General features: G+C 40.3%; 1 long non-coding RNA gene and 1 pseudogene across 2 annotated transcripts in view; one reads left to right on the top strand and one right to left on the bottom strand.

Annotated features, from left to right (window-relative positions):
- Positions 1-20,358, bottom strand: part of LOC309872517 — a 306,194-nt gene that overhangs the window by 186,037 nt on the left and 99,799 nt on the right. The gene's annotated exons all lie outside the window — the stretch shown is intronic.
- The window catches only part of LOC309871939 (protein FAM50A pseudogene), a 111,812-nt pseudogene continuing 99,476 nt past the window's right edge, over positions 8,023-20,358 (top strand). Inside the window, exon 1 of the transcript in view lies at positions 8,023-8,782. The product of the transcript in view is annotated as a protein FAM50A pseudogene (transcript). The remainder of the gene's footprint in view (positions 8,783-20,358) is intronic.

The following is a 20,358-nucleotide window of genomic DNA, read 5'->3' as shown; positions in this document are numbered from 1 at the left end:
AGAAAGAATTCATTTTAATAACTGAAAAGAGATTCGAGACTTCTCCCATGATAAGGGCACTGTCAACTTCCTTTCTGATTGCTCTCAAGAGTGGGAGAGAAGTTAGGGGATTTGGAGTTCATGTACCTGGAAAAGCATGGAATGTGGCATCTACATTATTGTATGACCCCTTACAACTGAATCCTCATGGTCTTCAAAGTGCTATGAAAATATGTTACTGCTCCTCCCCATTCCCTTCTCACTGATTCCCCAGGGGAAAGCAGACTAAATGCATCCATTTGAGAGATGAGGAGCCTGAAATGAAAGCACTCCTTGATGTAGTAAAGGAGTGTCTCATGGCTCTGGGCCCTGATCCCCGGCCTGCCCAAACCAGTCTGACATCAACTATTTGCTGCCTGATCTAGGTGTGCCTGCAGCAATATCTCATACATCCTAAGTGCATGGCAGTGAGATCCACCGAGTAACAAGACCGCTATCATCTTGCCAAGAAAGGGCATTCTCAGTAAAGCTGCCGTGTAGAGAGGACCCTAGGAAAAGCAGAATATGACAGTGAGGAGGAGAGGAGAAAGGAAATTCCCTAAGGGATGGGTCAAAACTGGAGGCTCTGTACGCCTTCCTCAATAGCCCGAGCCCTGGGTTTCAGTAGCTGTCACTGGATCTCCCCCGACTTTCCTGGGTGTGTGGCCAGAGCCAAAGAGCCTGCATGGCTCACATTCAAACTTGTCTCTGCTCATGGCACCCATGTCCATTCAGGTGAGCAAAAGCACACCCTGTTTTGAACAGGGGTGGGGAGCTGTCATCATAAAGCTCTCCGGGAGGCTACTGTGTGCCTAAGGGGCTGGCCCCCACCCTGTCTTTGAAATATGTAGGCTATGTCGAGGCAGACACAGCTCATCTTAATTCTTATGTCAGTAAACTATTCCTGAAGGGTTCAGCCTCTAGTCAATCATCCCCTCTAAGCCAGGGAGTATAAACCATATTTTATCCCCTGCTGAAAATGCAGAGCAAACTAAAGAGAGTCGGCAATAACAACCAAGAGAAAGAAAAAAGCCTCTGGTGTGGGATGACACAGACTGATTCAAATACTCCAAAATTACCACCAGGGCCGTGTTCCCAAGGGGAGCTCAGCTCAGGAGGGAGAAAAATTCAGTCAGTCTCAAAGCAGCCATGAATCCATATATAGATATATAGATATATATGCAACAGCAAGAATTTCCTGCCCAGGAACTGCCCCGACATTGAAAGCCCAGCTCAGGTTGAGCAGCCCACAAAACCTGAGATCCTCTGAGGCTACCCTCCTCCTCGTCTTCCTCCTCTTCCTCCCCGAAGGCTCCACTCCAGCAGAGGCACAATCTTCCCAAATCACAAGAAATTAAAGTTGTGTGGCTCCAGGAAGCTACCTAATCATTTTGGAAGAACCCTGATATTTGAGAAAGAATAACTTACGGCTGGTCAGCCAAAGATGTGGAGTTGAAGCAACTGCGAGGGAAAGTTCGATCAGTCCCAATTTTCCACCCACTGACCCAGGATCGTGGAGAGACAACAGGGACAGGAGCACAGAAGACTGGGCTCTTGGTGGAGCTCCACAGGGACTGTGTAGGATCATAGGCAGCCCCAAGGCTCAGCCTGGCTCAACCCCCTTGCCTTCCAGTCTGGGGATTATAATTCCTGCCCAGCACCCTCACCAGGTTGTGATGAGGATGCATGTGAGCACCTCCAATTCAGCCAGCAGTGAGGGTTCCTCTGTGTGATGTTCCTAAGAACCAACAAGTTATAATATGGGGGAAAAAGTTCCACATTAAAAAAAAAGAAGAAGAATAAATTTCTTTAAAAAGAAGATAACACATGTATAAGGAACAGATCTCTTGAAGAAGACAATCAAAGCTGTAGGAGCAAGACCTGGACAGCTCTAGATGCAACATGGAAGGGCATTTCAGCTGGAATGAAAAGTTACTCCAAAAATAGTCTGTAAAAACGCTTTGGAAAATACAAATCTACTTTCCTGCGGGCATCACCTAGTCCTACAATGCCTCATGGTCTCAAAAGGCTCTACCACATGTATCCCGTTCTGGCCTTCAACATTCTGTACAAATGATGACGTTACCGAGAAAGAGAACAAGCTTGTCAGAATATCAGCACTCCTGGGGCACTCACTGTGTGAACAGCACGATGGTCAACGGCTCATTCTCCAGTCACTTGCCTGATGCCTCCCTTACTAGCCTTGTGACTGAGGCAAGTTATTTACCTCTCAGAGCCTCAGTTTTTGGCCCTGCAAAGTAAATACAGTAACTGCACTGACTCATAGGGTTATTCTGATAAATAATACAAAGAATTGGATGAGAACTTGGTGTCTAGCACATAGTGAATAATTGCCTAATAATCACTGGAGATAATTTCGGGCACTTAATTAAAGTAGAAGACCTGCTAGGTGTGCGATCTTGAGCACTCTCGTATGATCCTTTGACCACGGTCTTTCTGAGCGTCGGAGATCCTGTCTGTAGAACTTGTTGAACAGGGTCAGCTCTCAACTTCACTTCAACCCTAACATTCTATGGTTTTAATGACATCAAAGTCTGTGAAAGCATCTCAAAAATCAACTTTCAACAAAATCCTTCTGAACACCCTCGATTGCCAAGCACTTCTCTAGAAACAGAGAAACTCCCATGATGACCCCTGAATTTAAAGAGGTGAGCAGATGTGAAAAGGCACAATAGTCCAAAGGGATCTCTCTACGGAGGTCACAGATTGAGTTACGTAAGAGGCCAGAGCTTGTCCCTAGCTCCACTGGTTCTCCAAGCATGGTCCCCAGACCTGCAGAGTCAGCACCACCTGGAACTTGGCAGACATGTAAATTCTCTGGCCCACCTCAGACCCATTGAATCAGAAACTGTGGGAGTGGAACCTAGAAATCTGAGTCTTTGCAAACTCTCTAGGTGATTTGGACACATGCTAAAGTTTGAGAAGTGCTGCTCTAGGATAACATAGGAAGTCTCTGTGGTTGGGCGTTAGCCCCTGTTGTCACTTAGCTTTTATCTTCTCAAAATCTAAGCTAGGACAGGATGCAGAGGCTCTCATCAAGCTCCCCTGTGCCCTGCTTCCTTGCCCTTTGGTCTGAAGAATGAAGAGTTACAACCAACTGGAGGCAGTGGCCAAACCTGACCCTGAGAGAGACTGACCATTCTGCATTCCCACCCTCCAACACCAGATGGCTCGCACAGCCAGACACAGTTGTGTCCTAAAAACCTTACCCAGCAGCCCCACAGGAAGGGTTTAAAAGACAGATGAATTTCTGCAGGGACCTGACAAAAATGGAAGGCCACACTAAGGAAGAGGCCAGGAGAGGAGAGAAGTTTTGTGAGGCATGATCAGGAGGCCCCATCCCCAAGTGCCACCTTACACCTCAGCAGCACAAGCGTTCGTCAGCCTAGCCTGTATGTCCACCCTGGCTCCCAGAAATCCCACTTGAAGAAGGCTGCCCAGCCACTCCTCTCCATCTCATATTCAGCTGGTCCCTTCGTATATCACAAGGAGGACCGAAGCTGAATGGTGTGGGTTTTTTTGTGGTTTTTTTTTTGTTTGTTTTTAAGATTGGGTAGGGCATTCTTTTTCTTAGGAGAATCTCCTGCTACATCTGGATAAATGGACAACTGGCTGCAAGCCCTATCAGGGAAGTCCGACAACTGCAATGATACCAGACCCAGGCAGCACCCCATGTAGGGCAGCACTGAAGAGTCTCACAGTGGAAGCACCTTCCTCGGCCAAGCTCTCAAACTCTCCTTTAATTCATGGCTCTTTCTGACTCACAAACTTCAGTGCAAGCTAGTGACCAAGTTTTAGACCCTCTTCTGGGCACCAGGCCCTTGGTTGACAGCCCCACACAGTGGGCATAGGTTCTCATACTACACAGTCAGCCTCACCTTTCCAGCCTCCCCAACACAGCCTGACCTCCAGGCACTGTTAAACATGGTATCATGGAGACCCCGCGGACCCATTCACTCTTATCACCCACACCTTTAGTTCCTCTCATCTATAATTCAGGAGAAGAGAGAACAAGTAGGAAGCGTAACAAAAGAGTGAATACAGAGATGACAAAGTCGCAGTGAACATAGCAGAAAAAGAGAGCATCTAGGTTCTCAGAACTCAGAGACATTATCAGGCAAGAAAAGAAGTCCAACCTGGCTTCATACCCTCTGGTTAACTGGCATGGCCATCACATTTTCTTTTTGCAAAGTTGATGAGCTTATTTTTGGGCTTAGAGACAAATGATCATTCATATAGACAAGCAGCCAATACAAGACTCTCCACCACCTGCTAGAAGTTCCCCTCTAGCATTCAGGGCTCCTCTGTGTTCTAGAGAGCTGTCTAATGAGCTGAACTCAACCCTGGAGATCAGACAGAGACTAGGACTTCAGACATAAGGCTAAATCGTCTGCAGAGGCCATTAACAACCCATGACTCCAGCCCAACAGACTGCTAAAGCCACTCCTCTATCTAGCTCTCATGTGATCTCATCCTAATTATTTTCAAATGGTTTTAAGACACTTGAACTAAAAATAAGGTGACCATTCAGCCACAGCCCCCAGAAAGGACAAAGTCTTCTCCACAGATAGTAAAGAAACTGGACTGTTGTTCACTAACAGTATACTGTAAATATAAGCTATTTATTTCTGATAGAGTTCTCAAACTTGGAAGAGTAGGTGGCTATGGAGGTCTGAAAAATGATCTCATCATGGCACAATATTGTCACTGTGCTGACTTTTTCGAAAGAAAACTTGTACTAAAGTTTCTTTCTCTTCCTCTCTCTCCTCTTTTTCCCTCTCTATTCCTTCCCTTTCACTAGTCATTCCTTTCTTTATACTCTTCCTTCTTTCTCCTCTTTTTCATACTAAAGAAGTCTAAGACTTTTGTTACAAAAAATAATTATACACAGATTCAAGTGGCTGAACTTTCATGCATTCCTTTCTCTTAAAAAAAAAAAAAAAAGCTATTCCTAAGAGAGAAGGGCTAATAAAGTCCTATATCTTTGATGATAGTGATGCAGTAGTACAAACAAATTATAGTGTTCAGAAAGTTTGAGAGACTGAAAAGAAATGCACAACGTGTAACACCAAATTTGCCTGTCAAGGTTTTTTTTTTTTATTATTATTACTGCTTGTTTCATTTTATTTTATTCTTAAAGCTGATGTTTGCAGCTATTTGCTTCACCATAGGAAATTCCAGATCCAAGAATACTGATTTACAACTTCAATCATCACCTGACAAATACAGCCCTTGCTAAGTGAGAGCTGATCCATAACAGGTATTTCAAATTTTCATAAGTCACAACATATCAACCCTAAAGTGAAGAGTTTCATTCACAGGAAACAATTTTCTAAAATCAGCAAATATTTTTTGTAAAGGAAAAAAAAAAGAATAAAGGGGTAAAAAACCTTCCTATAAAGATAACTTCTCACCTGAATACAAGAACCTCTGCATTAAAATATGGTGAGGTCTGTGGTTTTTATTATTTTTATTGTATCGCTCTCCTACAACCCAGATTTAACTCTTGCCTTTCCCTACCGAGGCTTTCCAGGAACCGATACAGATGGGCTGGTTGGTAGCCTTAACAGAATACCCAGAGTTAACCCATAAGCCCCAGAGCTCCTGCTTATTGTCACAAAACTTTGTGTCTTAGCCATTCTGACATCCTATTTCAAGTTTTCATGGAACATGAGGCCATTTTAGCATTGAATTATTGCCTCATATTTATTGTATATGTGCTCCCCCCAAAAATGCTGCTGCTGCCAGAACTGTTAATCCCTTATCTGATATAGAAGTACAAAGATCGAAGTATCACCCATTCAATAATGTTCTTTCTTCTCTATCTTCTATTTTGTATAAAACAACAACAAAAAAAGCATAATATGTTTCCTTTTTCAAAAAATTCAATTGTACCTGAAAAATTTATGCAGCTACCACTGAAACCAAAATATCTAGATAATTTCTAGTTTACTTTTAAAAAGTAAGAATTTGGGCAATAAAAAATTCAAAGATAATTCCCAAGTTACTCATTTTGGGAATGTGGGTAATAAACTTTCACACAAGAAAGATTTTTTTTTTTTTTTACTTTTTTAAAGAGACTTATTCTGTAAAAGTGAAGCTTTATGCCAACACTAGGATAGCTCACTAATTTATTTTATGAGAACTTAAATATCTCACTTGGGAAATTTTCAGGTTAGGGTGGTTAGCTTCCAATTTATTTAGAAAAGCAAACAGTTCTAATAAAAACGTATCAAATCCAAGGCATATGGGTGGCTCAGTCAGTTAAGTCTGCCTTCAGCTTAGGTCATGATCCCAGGGTGCTGGGACTGAACCCCACATTGGGCTCCCTGCTCAGCCAGGAGCCCATCTCTCTCTCTCTCCCTCTGCCCCTCTGTTCCACTTGCGCTTTCTCAAGCACTCTCTCTCTCTCAAATAAAGTATTTTTTTAAAAAGTTTCAAAATCTTAATATGCAATAAGAAAGCATGATGTGCTTTCGTACCCTCAAATTAATTTGGGGAGGAAAAGGGGAAAAAAACAAAAACAAACAAACAAAACCACTATGCAAAATATTATATGTTAAAGAGCAGCACCTAATGGTAGAATCAGGTATTGCAGGCTAGCTCTCTTCTGCATTGAAAATACGCCTGGCGGGGCACCTGGGTGGCTCAGTGGGTTAAAGCCTCTGCCTTCAGCTCAGGTCATGATCCCAGGGTCCTGGGATGGAGCCCAGCATTGGGCTCTCTGTGGAGCCTGCTTCCTCCTCTCTCTCTGCCTGCCTCTCGGCCTACTTGTGATCTCTGTCTGTCAAATAAATTAATAAAATCTAAAAAAAAAAAAAGGAAATACGCCTGGTTAAGGAAGCCTGAGTGCTGAGTTCTAGGCAACCTACTGAATGGGAGAAGATATTTGCAAATCCTTTATCCATAAAGTAGTTAATATCCAAAATATATAAAGAACCCATACAATTGAATACCAAAATAAATAAAAATAACATGATTTAAAAATGGGTAGAGAACCTGAACAGATATTTTTACAAAGACCTACAGATGACCAACAGACAGAAGAAAAGATGCTAAATATCACTGATCATCAAGAAAATGTAAATGCAAAAATGAGATACTACCTTACACTTGTTAGAATGACTACTATCAAAAAGCCAAGAAATAAGCACTGGCAATGATGTGGCGAAAAGGGAACCCTTGTGCCCTGCTGATGGAAATGCAAATTGTTGCAGCCACTATGGAAAATAGTACGAAAGTTACTCAGGAAATAAAAATAGAACTACCATATAATCAAGCAATTCTACCTCTAGGTATTTATCCAAAGAAAACAAAAACACTGGGACACCTGGATGGCTCAGTTGATTAGGCACCCTGCTCTTGATTTTGCCTCAGGTCATGATCTCAAGGTCTGGGATAGAGCCCAGCTGCATCAGGCACCACATTCAGCAGGGGGTCTGCTTGAGAATTCTCTCTCCCTCTCCTTCTACTCCTCCCTCAACTTGTTCTCTCCCTCTCTCTCTCTCTCTCTAAAATAAATAAATCTTAAAAAAAAAAAAAAAGAGAGAACAACACTAATTAGAAAAAATATATGCACTGCAGCATTATTCACAATAGTGAAGATATGGAAACAACCTAAGTGTCCATTAATAGATAGATAAAAAGATGTGGCAATATACACACAATGGAATATAACTTAGCCATAAAAAAGAATGAAACCTTCCCATTTGCAACAACATGAATGGACCTTGAAAGTATTATGCTAAGTGAATTAAGTCAGAAAAAGACAAATACCATAGAATTATACTTATATGTCAAATTTTAAAAACCATACAAACAAAACTAAACTAATAGATACGGAGAATACGTTGGTGGTTGCCAGAAGAGGTGTTGGGAGATAGATGAAATAAGTGAAAGAGGTCAAAAGGTATAAGCTTCCAGGGCGTCAGCTGACTGCCCGGCTGCTGCCGTTTGCAACCGTTGAGACTCCACCAGGCCGCTGTCGCTGTTACCGCCGTTGCCGCCGCCGCCATGGCTCAATACAAGAGCGCCGCATGCGAAGCGGGCCGCGCCATGCACCTGATGAAGAAGAGGGAGAAGCAGCGCGAGCAGATGGAGCAGATGAAGCAGCGGATCACGGAGGAGAACAACATGAAATCGAACATCGACAAGAAGTTCTCCGCTCACTACGACGCCGTGGAGGCGGAGCTCAAGTCTAGCACTGTTGGTCGCGTGACCCTGAATGACATGAAGGCCAAGCAGGAGGCCCTGGTGAAGGAGAGGGAAAAGCAGCTGGCAAAGAAAGAGCAGTCCAAGGAGCTGCAGCTGAAGCTGGAGAAGCTGTGAGAGAAAGAGCGCAAGCAGGAGGCCAAGTGCAAGATCTCCAGCCTGTCCTTCACCCTGGAGGAAGAGGAGGAGGCGGGCGACGAGGAGGAGGAGGCGGCCCCGTAGGAGGAGGAGCTGGAGAGGGAAGAGGTCACCACAAAGAAGAGGAAACTGGGGAAGAACCCTGATGTGGACACCAGCTTCCTACCTGACCAGACCGCGAGGAAGAGGAGAACGGGCTCCGGGAAGAGCTGCGGCAGGAGTGGGAGGCCAAGCAGGAGAAGATCAAGAGTGAGGAGATCGAAATCACCTTCAGTTACTGGGACGGCTCTGGGGGCGGACGGTGAAGATGAAAAAGGGCAACACAATGCAGCAGTTCCTGCAGAAGGCAATGGAGATCCTGCGCAAAGACTTCAGCGAGCTCAGGTCGGCGGGGGTGGCTTTTTCTTTTTCATTTTTTGTTTTTCTTTTCTCACCATCTGGTAAAAATTTTTTAACTTTTACCCTTTTCTTTTTTAACGTTTTTTAACTAGTTTATCTAATATATTTTTTCTTTTTTATATTTTTCTTTATTCGTTTTCTTTTTTTAAAAAAATTCTTTTCTTTTTTTTTCTTTCTCCCTTTTTGAACCTCTTTTTATCCCCTTTCTCCCCCCTCACAATTTGGGATCTCTTCTGATTTGGTTAAAGCATATTTTCCTGGGGTTGTTGCCACCCTTTTAGTATTTTACTTGCTCCTTCATATACTCTTATCTGGATAAAATGACAAGACGGAAAAATACACCACAAAAAAAAGAAGAAGAGGCAGTACCGAAGGCTAGGGACCTAATCAATACAGACATCGGTAATATGTCAGATCTAGAGTTCAGAATGACAATTCTCAAGGTTGTAGCCGGGCTCAAAAAAGGCATGGAAGAGATTAGAGAAACCCTCTCGGGAGATATAAAAGCCCTTTCTGGAGAAATAAAAGAACTAAAATCTAACCAAGTTGACATCAAAAAAGCTATTAATGAGGTGCAATCAAAAATGGAGGCTCTCACTGCTAGGATAAATGAGACAGAAGAAAGAATTAGCAATATAGAAGACCAAATGACAGAGAATAAAGAAGCTGAGCAAAAGAGGGACCAACAGCTACTGGACCACAAGGGGAGAATTCGAGAGATAAGTGACACCATAAGACGAAACAACATTAGAATAATTGGGATTCCAGAAGAAGAAGAAAGAGAGAGGGGAGCAGAAGGTATACTGGAGAGAATTATTGGGGAGAATTTCCCCAATATGGCAAAGGGAACGAGCATCAAACTTCAGGAGGTTCAGAGAACGCCCCTCAAAATCAATAAGAATAGGCCCACACCCCGTCACCTAATAGTAAAATTTACAAGTCTCAGTGACAAAGAGAAAATCCTGAAAGCAGCCAGGGAAAAGAATTCTGTAACATACAATGGTAAAAATATTAGATTGGCAGCTGACTTATCCACAGAGACCTGGCAGGCCAGAAAGAGCTGGCATAATATTTTCAGAGCACTAAACGAGAAAAACATGCAGCCAAGAATACTATATCCAGCTAGGCTATCATTGAAAATAGAAGGAGAGATTAAAAGCTTCCAGGACAAACAAAAACTGAAAGAATTTGCAAACACCAAACCAGCTCTACAGGAAATATTGAAAGGGGTCCTCTAAGCAAAGAGAGAGCCTACAAGTGGTAGATCAGAAAAAAACAGAGACCATATACAGTAATAGTCACCATACAGGCAGTACAATGGTACTAAATTCATATCTCTCAATAGTTACCCTGAATGTTAGTGGGCTAAATGCCCCTGTCAAAAGACACAGGGTATCAGAATGGATAAAAAAACAAAACCCATCTATATGTTGCCTCCAAGAAACTCATTTTAAGCCCGAAGACACCTCCAGATTTAAAGTGAGGGGATGGAAAAGAATTTACCATGCTAATGGACATCAGAAGAAAGCAGGAGTGGCAATCCTTATATCAGATCAATTAGATTTTAAGCCAAAGACTATAATAAGAGATGAGGAAGGACACTATATCATACTCAAAGGGTCTGTCCAACAAGAAGATCTAACAATTTTAAATATCTATGCCCCCAACATGGGAGCAGCCAACTATATAAACCAATTAATAACAAAATCAAAGAAACACATCAACAATAATACAATAATAGTAGGGGACTTTAACACTCCCCTCACTGAAATGGACAGATCATCCAAGCAAAAGATCAGCAAGGAAATAAAGGCCTTAAATGACACACTGGACCAGATGGACATCACAGATATATTCAGAACATTTCATCCCAAAGCAACAGAATACACATTCTTCTGTAGTGCACATGGAACATTCTCCAGAATAGATCACATCCTCGGTCCTAAAGCAGGACTCAACCGGTATCAAAAGATTGGGATCATTCCCTGCATATTTTCAGACCACAATGCTCTAAAGCTAGAATTCAACCACAAAAGGAAGTTTGGAAAGAATCCAAATACATGGAGACTAAACAGCATCCTTCTAAAGAATGAATGGGTCAACCGGGAAATTAAAGAAGAATTGAAAAAAATAATGCAAACAAATGATAATGAAAATACAATGGTTCAAAATCTGTGGGACACAACAAAGGCAGTTCTGAGAGGAAAATATATAGCGGTACAAGCTTTCTCAAGAAACAAGAAAGGTCTCAGGTACACAACCTAACCCTACACCTAAAGGAGCTGGAGAAAGAACAAGAAAGAAACCCTAAGCCCAGCAGGAGAAGTGAAATAATAAAGATCAGAGCAGAAATCAATGAAATAGAAACCAAAAAAACAATAGAACAAATCAACGAAACTAGGAGCTGGTTCTTTGAAAGAATTAATAAAATTGATAAACCACTGGCCCGACTTATCAAAAAGAGAAGAGAAAGGACCCAAATAAATAAAATCATGAATGAAAGAGGAGAGATCACAACTAACACCAAAGAAATACAAACTATTATAAGAACATATAACGAGCAACTCTACGCCAACAAATTTGACAATCTGGAAGAAATGGATGCATTCCTAGAAACATATAAACTACCACAACTGAACCAGGAAGAAATAGAAAGCCTGAACAGACCCATAACCAGTAAGGAGATGGAAACAGTCATTAAAAATCTCCAAACAAACAAAAGCCCAAGGCCAGATGGCTTCCTGGGGGAATTCTACCAAACATTTAAAGAAGAACTAATTCCTATTCTCCTGAAACTGTTCCAAAAAATAGAAATGGAAGGAAAACTTCCAAACTCATTTTATGAGGCCAGCATCACCTTGATCCCAAAACCAGACAAGGATCCCACCAAAAAAGAGAGCTATAGACCGATATCCTTGATGAACACAGATGCGAAAATACTCAACAAATTACTAGCCAATAGGATTCAACAGTACGTTAAAAAGATTATTCACCACGACCAAGTGGGATTTATTCCAGAGCTGCAAGGTTGGTTCAACATCCGCAAATCAGTCAATGTGATACAACACATCAATAAAAGAAAGAACAAGAACCATATGATACTCTCAATAGATGCTGAAAAAGCATTTGACAAAGTACAGCATCCCTTCCTGATCAAAACTCTTCAAAGTGTCGGGATAGAGGGCACATACCTCAATATCATCAAAGCTATCTATGAAAAACCCACCGCAAATATCATTCTCAATGGAGAAAAACTGAAAGCTTTTCCGCTAAGGTCAGGAACACGGCAGGGATGCCCATTATCACCACTGCTATTCAACATAGTACTAGAGGTCCTAGCCTCAGCAATCAGACAACAAAAGGAAATTAAAGGCATCCAAATTGGCAAAGAAGAAATCAAATTATCACTCTTTGAAGATGATATGATACTATATGTGGAAAACCCAAAAGACTCCACTCCAAAACTGCTAGAACTTATACAGGAATTCAGTAAAGTGTCAGGATATAAAATCAATGCACAGAAATCAGTTGCATTTCTCTACACCAACAACAAGACAGAAGAAAGAGAAATTAAGGAGTCAATCCCATTTACAATTGCACCCAAAACCATAAGATACCTAGGAATAAACATAACCAAAGAGGCACAGAATCTACACTCAGAAAACTATAAAGTACTCATGAAAGAAATTGAGGAAAACACAGAGAAATGGAAAAATGTTCCATGCTCCTGGATTGGAAGAATAAATAAATAAATAATAAATAAATTGTGAAAATGTCTATGCTACCTAAAGCAATCTACACATTTAATGCAATTCCTATCAAAGTACCATCCATCTTTTTCAAAGAAATGGAACAAATAATTCTAAAATTTATATGGAACCAGAAAAGACCTCAAATAGCCAAAGGGATATTGGCTTTCTAGCCAAAGTTGGTGGCATCACAATTCCGGACTTCAAGCTCTATTACAAAGCTGTCATCATCAAGACAGCATGGTACTGGCACAAAAACAGACACATAGATCAATGGAACAGAATAGAGAGCCCAGAAATAGACCCTCAACTCTACAGTCAACTAATCTTCGACAAAGCAGGAAAGAATATCCAATGGAAAAAAGACAGCCTCTTCAATAAATGGTGCTGGGAAAATTGGACAGCCACATGCAGAAAAATGAAATTGGACCATTTCCTTACACCACACACAAAAATAGACTCAAAATGGATGAAGGACCTCAATGTGCGAAAGGAATCCATCAAAATCCTTGAGGAGAACACAGGCAGCAACCTCTTCAACCTCAGCCACAGCAACATCTTTCTAGGAACAGCACCAAAGGCAAGGGAAGCAAGGGCAAAAATGAACTATTGGGATTTCATCAAGATCAAAAGCTTTTGCACAGCAAAGGAAACAGTTAACAAAATCAAAAGACAACTGACAGAATGGGAGAAGATATTTGCAAACGACATATCAGATAAAGGACTAGTGTCCAGAATCTATAAAGAACTTAGCAAACTCAACACCTAAAGAACAAATAATCCAATCAAAAAATGGGCAGAGGACATGAACAGACATTTCTGCAAAGAAGACATCCAGATGGCCAACAGACACATGAAAAAGTGCTCCATATCACTCAGCATCAGGTAAATACAAATCAAAACCACAATGAGATATCACCTCACACCAGTCAGAATGGCTAAAATCAACAAGTCAGGAAATGACAGATGCTGGCGAGGATGCAGAGAAAGGGGAACCCTCCTCCACTGTTGGTGGGAATGCAAGCTGGTGCAGCCACTCTGGAAAACAGCATGGAGGTTCCTCAAAATGTTGAAAATAGAACTGCCCTATGACCCAGCAATTGCACTACTGGGTATTTACCCTAAAGATACAAACGTAGCAGCAATGTCCACAACAGCCAAACTATGGAAAGAACCTAGATGTCCATCAACAGATGAACATCAACAGATGAATGGATCAAGAAGATGTGGTATATATACACAATGGAATACTATGCAGCCATCAAAAGAAATGAAATCTTGCCATTTGCAACAACATGGATGGAACTAGAGCGTATCATGCTTAGCGAAATAAGTCAAGCAGAGAAAGACAACTATCATATGATCTCCCTGATATGAGGAAGTGGTGATGCAACATGGAGGCTTAAGTGGGTAGGAGAAGAATAAATGAAACAAGATGGGATTGGGAGGGAGACAAACCATAAGTGACTCTTAATCTCACAAAACAAACTGAGGGTTGCTGGGGGGAGGGGGTTTGGGAGAAGGGGGTGGGATTATGGACATTGGGGAGGGTATGTGCTTTGGTGAGTACTGTGAAGTGTGTAAACCTGGTGATTCACAGACCTGTACCCCTGCAGATAAAAATATATGTTTATAAAAATAAAAATTTTTTTAAAAAAAGGTATAAGCTTCCAGTTATGAAACAGATAAACCATGGGGATGTAATGTACAATACAGTGACTACAGTCAATAATATTGTACCACATACATGAAAGTTGCTAAAAAAGTGAATCTTAAAAGTTCTCATCACAAAAAAATGCAACTTTGTTGACATGATGATAACTAGACTTACTGTGCTGACAGTAAGTATATACTTTTTTAGTATATACACAAATATCAAATCATTATGTTGTACATCTGAAATCAATATAATGTTATATGTCAATTATACCTCAATAAAAAATGAGGAAGAAGAAGGGCTAAGTTCTGGGTGCTTTTAATCAGAAAAAGGGCATTCCCCAAAGTAAAATGTATTCCTTGGTCTAAAGTAGGTAGAGATAAAGGATGTAATAATAGGAAAGAGCTGCCAAGTATCTTGTAATTCTAAAATAATTGCAAAAGCACACCCAATATATCTCAAGGAGCCCAAAGACCTGGACACCATGTTAGCATTGTAACATTTTCAACTCACCATTTGGTGACATTTTTTTATGGCTATCCAAGTAAAATTTTATGGAATCAGTTGGAAAAATGAGATTTGATATAAAGCCAATTTCACTAAACAGCAATGATTTTGTAAAGTAAAAGATATTGATATCATCAATTACTCATAAAAACAGAGAGGACAAGGACAATGCAAAATTATGCATGATCTATTTTATTTCTATTTGGTTATGAAATGCAAAAGCACAATTTCACTGCACAAAGAAAACTGCCAAGCCCACAAAATTCAATGATAAAAATCATTAAGATCATGTACACTCATAAAAATTACTTGACTGCATTTTTTAAGGGTTTTCATTAACACTAACACACTGTCTACAAAGACAAATCATTCTAAATAAAAAAACTTTTTTACCTCTTTGATTAGGTTTATTCCCAGGTATCTTATGGTTCTTGCTATTATTGTAAATGAAATCAATTCTCTAATTTCCCTTTCTATATTTTCGTTGTTAGTGTATAAGAAAGCAGCTGATTTCTGTATCATAGATTTTGTATCCTGCCACATTACTGAATTGCTGTATGAGTTATAGTAGTTTGGGGGTGTAGGCTTTTGGGTTTCCACATAAAGTATTACGTCATCTATGAAGACAGAGTTTGACTTCATTGCCATTGACTTCATTCAGGGTAATGTTGGCTTCATAAAAAGAGTCTGCAAGTGTGCGTTCTGTTTCTATTTTTTTGAAACAGCTTCAGGAGAATAGGTATTATTTCTTCTTTGAATGCTTGGCAGAATTCTCCGGGGAATCCGTCAGATCCTGGGATCTTGTGTCTTGGGACGTTTTTGATCACTGCCTCAATCTTGTTACTAGATACTGGTCTATTCAGGTTGTCAATTTATTCCTGATTCAGTTTTGGAAGTTTATAGGTTTCCAGGAATGCATCCATTTCTTCTAGGTTGCTTAACTTACTGGCATATAACAGTTGATAACAATTTCTGATGACTGTTTCTTTTTCCTTGGTTTTAGTCATGATCTCTCCCTTTTCCTTCATAATTTTATTAATTTGGGTCCTCTCTCTTTTCTTTTGGATGGGTTTGGCCAATGGCTTACCGATCTTAAGGATTCTTTCCAAAAAACAGCTTCTAGTTCTGTTGATGTGTTCTACTGTGTCTCTAGTTTCTATCTCAATCTCTGCTCTAATCTTGATTATTTCCCTTCTTGTATGTGGGGTTGGCTTAATTTGTTGTTGATTCTCCAGTTAAGGTATAAAGAGAGCTGGTATATTCTGGATTTTCAGTTTTTTTGAGGGAGACTTGGATGGCTATGTACTTCCCCCTTAGGATCGCCTTTGCTGTATCCCATAGGTTTTGGATGGAAGTGTCTTCATTCTCATTGGTTTCCATGAATTGTTTCTTTGATTTCCTGGTTGATCCAAACATTCTTAAGCAGGGTGGTCTTTAGCTTCCAAGTGTTTCAATTCCTTCCAAACTTTTTCATGTGGTTGAGTTCCAATTTCAAAGCACTGTGGTCTGAGAATATGTAGGGAATAACAATCTCAATCTTTTAGTATCGGTTGAACCCTGATTTGTGACCCAGTATGTGGTCTATTCTGGAGAAAGTTCCATGTACTTGAGGAACTCATGAAAGAAACTGAACACTCATGAAAGAAACTGAAGAAGACACAAAAATACGGAAGACCATTCCATGTTCATGGATCAGAAGAATAAACATTATTAAAATGTCTATACTGCCTAGAGCAATTAATACTTTCAATGCCATCCTGATCAAAATTCCACTGACATTTTTCAAAGAGCTGGAACAGACAATCCTAAAATTTGTATAGAACCAGAAGAGACCCCGAATTGTTAAGGAGATGTTGAAAAAGAAAAACAAAACTGGGGGCATCATGTTGCCTGATTTCAAGCTTTACTACAAAGCTGTGATCACCAAGACAGAATGGTACTGGCACAAAAATAGACACATAGGCCAGCGGAACAGAATGAAGAGCCCAGTTATGGACCTTCAACTGTATGGTCAAATAACCTTCAACAAAGCAGGAAAATATATACAGTGGAAAAAAGACAGTCTCTTCAATAAGTGGTGCTGGGAAAATTGGACAGCTATGTGTAGAAGAATGAAACTCTACCATTCTCTTACACCATACACAATAATAAACTTGAAAAGGATAAAAGACCTCAACGTGAGGCAGGAATCTATCGAAATCTAGAGAAGAACATACTTAGTAACCTCTTCGACACTGGTCACAGCAACTTCTTTCAAGACATGTCTCCAAAGGCAAAGGAAACAAAAGCAAAAATGAACTTTTGGGACTTCATCAAGATCAAAAGCTTCTGCACAGCAAAGGAAACAGTCAACAAAACAAAGAGGCAACCCACGGAATGCGCGAAGATATTCGCAAATGACACTACAGATAAAGGGCTGATATCCAAGATCTATAAAGAACTCCTCAAGGGGTGCCTGGGTGGCTCAGTGGGTTAAAGGCTCTGCCTTCGGCTCAGGTCATGATTCCCAGGGTCCTGGAATCGAGCCCCACATTGGGCTCTCTGCTCTGCAAGGAGCCTGCTTCCTCCTCTCTCTCTGGCTGCCTCTCTGCCTACTTGTGATCTCTGTCTGTCAAATAAATAAATAAAATCTTAAAAAAAAAAAAAAAGAACTCCTCAAGCTCAACACACGCAGAACAGATAATCATGTCAAAAATGGGCAGAAGACATGAACAGACACTTCTCCAAAGAAGACATGCAAATGGGTAACAGACACATGAAAAAATGTTCATCATCATTAGCCATCAGGGAGATTCAAATCAAAACCAGATTGAGATACCACCTAACACCAGTTAGAATGGCCAAAATCAACAAGGCAGTAAACAACATGTATTGGAGAGGATGTAGAAAAAGGGGAATCCTCTTACACTGTTGGTGGGAATGCAAGTTGGTGCAGCCACTTTGGAAAATAGTGTGGCAATTCCTTAAGAAATTAAAAATAGAGCTACCGTATGATGCTGCATTGCACTACTGGGTATTTACCCCAAAGATATAGATGTAGTGAAAAGAAGGGCCATCTGCACCCCAATGTTCATAGCAGCAATGGACAGTCACCAAACTGTGGAAAGAACCAAGATGACCTTCAATGGACAAATGGATAAAGAAGATATGGTCGATATATACAATGGAGTATTATGCCTCCATCAGAAAGAATGAATACCCAACTTTTGTATCAATATGGATGGTACTGGAAGAGATTATGCTGAATAAAATAAGTCAAGCAGAGAGAGTCAAGTATCATATGGTTTCACTTACTTCTGGAGCATAAGGAATAACACAGAGGACATTGGGAGATGGAAAGGAGAAGGGAATTGGGGGAAATTGGAGGGGGAGACAAACCATGAGAGACTGTGGACTCTGAGAAACAAATGGAGGGGGTTGGGGGGGGGGGTACTGGGTGAGCCTGGTGGTGGGTATTATGGAGGGCACGTATTGCATGGAGCACTGGGAGTGGTGCATAAGCAATGAATTTTGGAACACTGAGAAGAAAATAAAATGGGAAAAAAATAAAAAGTTTTTTAAAATTAAAAAAAATAATAAAAGGATATTTTTAGAGAGTGGCATCTTTGGTTACCAACCTATTGCCTCATTTATAATATAGACTTTAAGTAATCAATATAACAGTTAAAATGTTAAGAACCATTTTTAATATAAACAGAGATACTTAGATATGCTCCCCCTGCCTTGAAGCCAGCCTGTCTTAGTAATTCATTGGTATGCAGGCAACTGACTAAGAAGTAAAAAAAAGGAGAACTCTGACTTCCACAAACAAGCAATGAGTAAGCACCAGCAGATTATAAAGATGTGAATGCTGTGGCCCTATAGATTTAACAGAACCCAAGCCAGAAACTAAACCTTTTCACTTTCGAAAGAGAGTTTCATTTTCTACTAGATTGTAATATTTAATTCAGAGTACTCCAAATGTGGTTTAGAGTTCTATTTTGTGGATATCCAAATGAAAGAAATATATCTAAATGGGTGGTTATGTATTAATTACCTACAGCTAGATAACAAATTACAATAAACAGCAGCCTAAAATACTTATTTAAAAACACACACACACACACATTTACTACCTCAGAGCATCTACAGATCAGGAGTTCAGGCATGGTTTCCGTGGATCCTCTCTAAGGCTACAATCAAGATGCTGTCAAGGTTGGGGTCTTATATGAACCTTGACTGGAGAAGGATCTACTTCCAGGCTCACGTGGTTGTTGGAAACATTCAGTTCCTTGCAGACTGCTGAACTGAGGGCCTCAGTGTCTTATGGGAAGTTATCCAGATGCCACCTCCAGTTCCTTGCCAAGTAGCCCTCTTCACAAGCAACTCACAAGGTGGCAGCTTGCCTCTTCAAAGTCAGCAAGGGAGGACGTCTCTTAGCATGACAGGTATTATAATCTTATGTAATGCAATCACATGCACAGAATCACTTACATGTAATCAAACACACTGCTCTACCTCTGCTGATTTTATCCATAGAAGCAAGTCACAGATCACTTCTACTCTCAAGGGGAGAGGATTACACAAGGTGTGAACACCAGGAGGTGAGGATCATGAGGATGACCTTAGAATCTGTCCACCACACGCTACAAGAAAGCTAACTCCAATTAATTGGTGGCAGTTGCGTGAAGTGTGAGATTAAAAAAGATTCTGAGCCTCATCTCCACCCATTCACTCAGTAACATCTGTCTTTTAAACATGTACTTCAGTAAATGTAGGGAATATCATAGTAAAATGGTAGAGAACAAAACAGATAAAGACCTAACCCTCATGAAGTTTACATTCTAGACAGTGGGTACAGAATATAAACAAATACATAATATCAGAAAGTTCATGAGGGGTTAGAGAGAAACATAATTTAGAATTGAAGAAATTCTGAGATCTACTTACTTCATACCCTCACTATAGAGACTGGGATGGTATGAGTAGAATGGCCAAGTAAGATAGCAGCAATTTCCCTGGCTGCTCCATTTTCATTCATGAGTTCTGTGACCTTAGGTGAATCAGTTCCCCAATTTGAGTCTCATTTTTGCAATGATAAATGGGGAGAAAGTAGGAATAAGTGGTCTCAATTGTCCTTTCTATTTTTAATCTTCTGTGCCTTTTAAGACTAGATTTTGTATAAAAATAAGAGCCAATCTGCTATTCTTTGTTTTAAAAATATTTTGACTAAATTTTAAAAAAATTCTTAGACATTCCCCTTATATTCAAAACATTAAATGACAAGCCACAACAGCTTGCATAAAAGTTTTCTTTAAAACCCCCTCAGGTGAGTCTAATTTACCATCTTTAGCCAAGAACTAGTTAGTTATTGATTTATCAAGGCAACTTTCTCTCTGTTGTTAGTTATACAGTTCCCCTCAAGGGTGATAATATTGACCTCTTCTAATTTTGCCAATCTCTTGCTCTTTTACAAAAAGCAACCAATGACTCAGGAAAAAAATGGTTCACAATAAATGTCTGCCATGGGTGAGGAATGGGTATGATCTCACATGGCATGTATTTATCTTTCCTGTTATAGAAGCTTCTCTTAGACTCTAATCAGGCTACTTAGAAAGAAGGATGACTAATAACAAATCCATGCAGAAAACTTAGCTGAGAAATTTATACTTGCAAATA

This window comes from Mustela nivalis (assembly GCF_964662115.1).
Source record: "Mustela nivalis genome assembly, chromosome: 8".
NCBI classification, from domain to species: domain Eukaryota; kingdom Metazoa; phylum Chordata; class Mammalia; order Carnivora; family Mustelidae; genus Mustela; species Mustela nivalis.
This window is presented reverse-complemented; position numbering and strand designations above follow the sequence as displayed.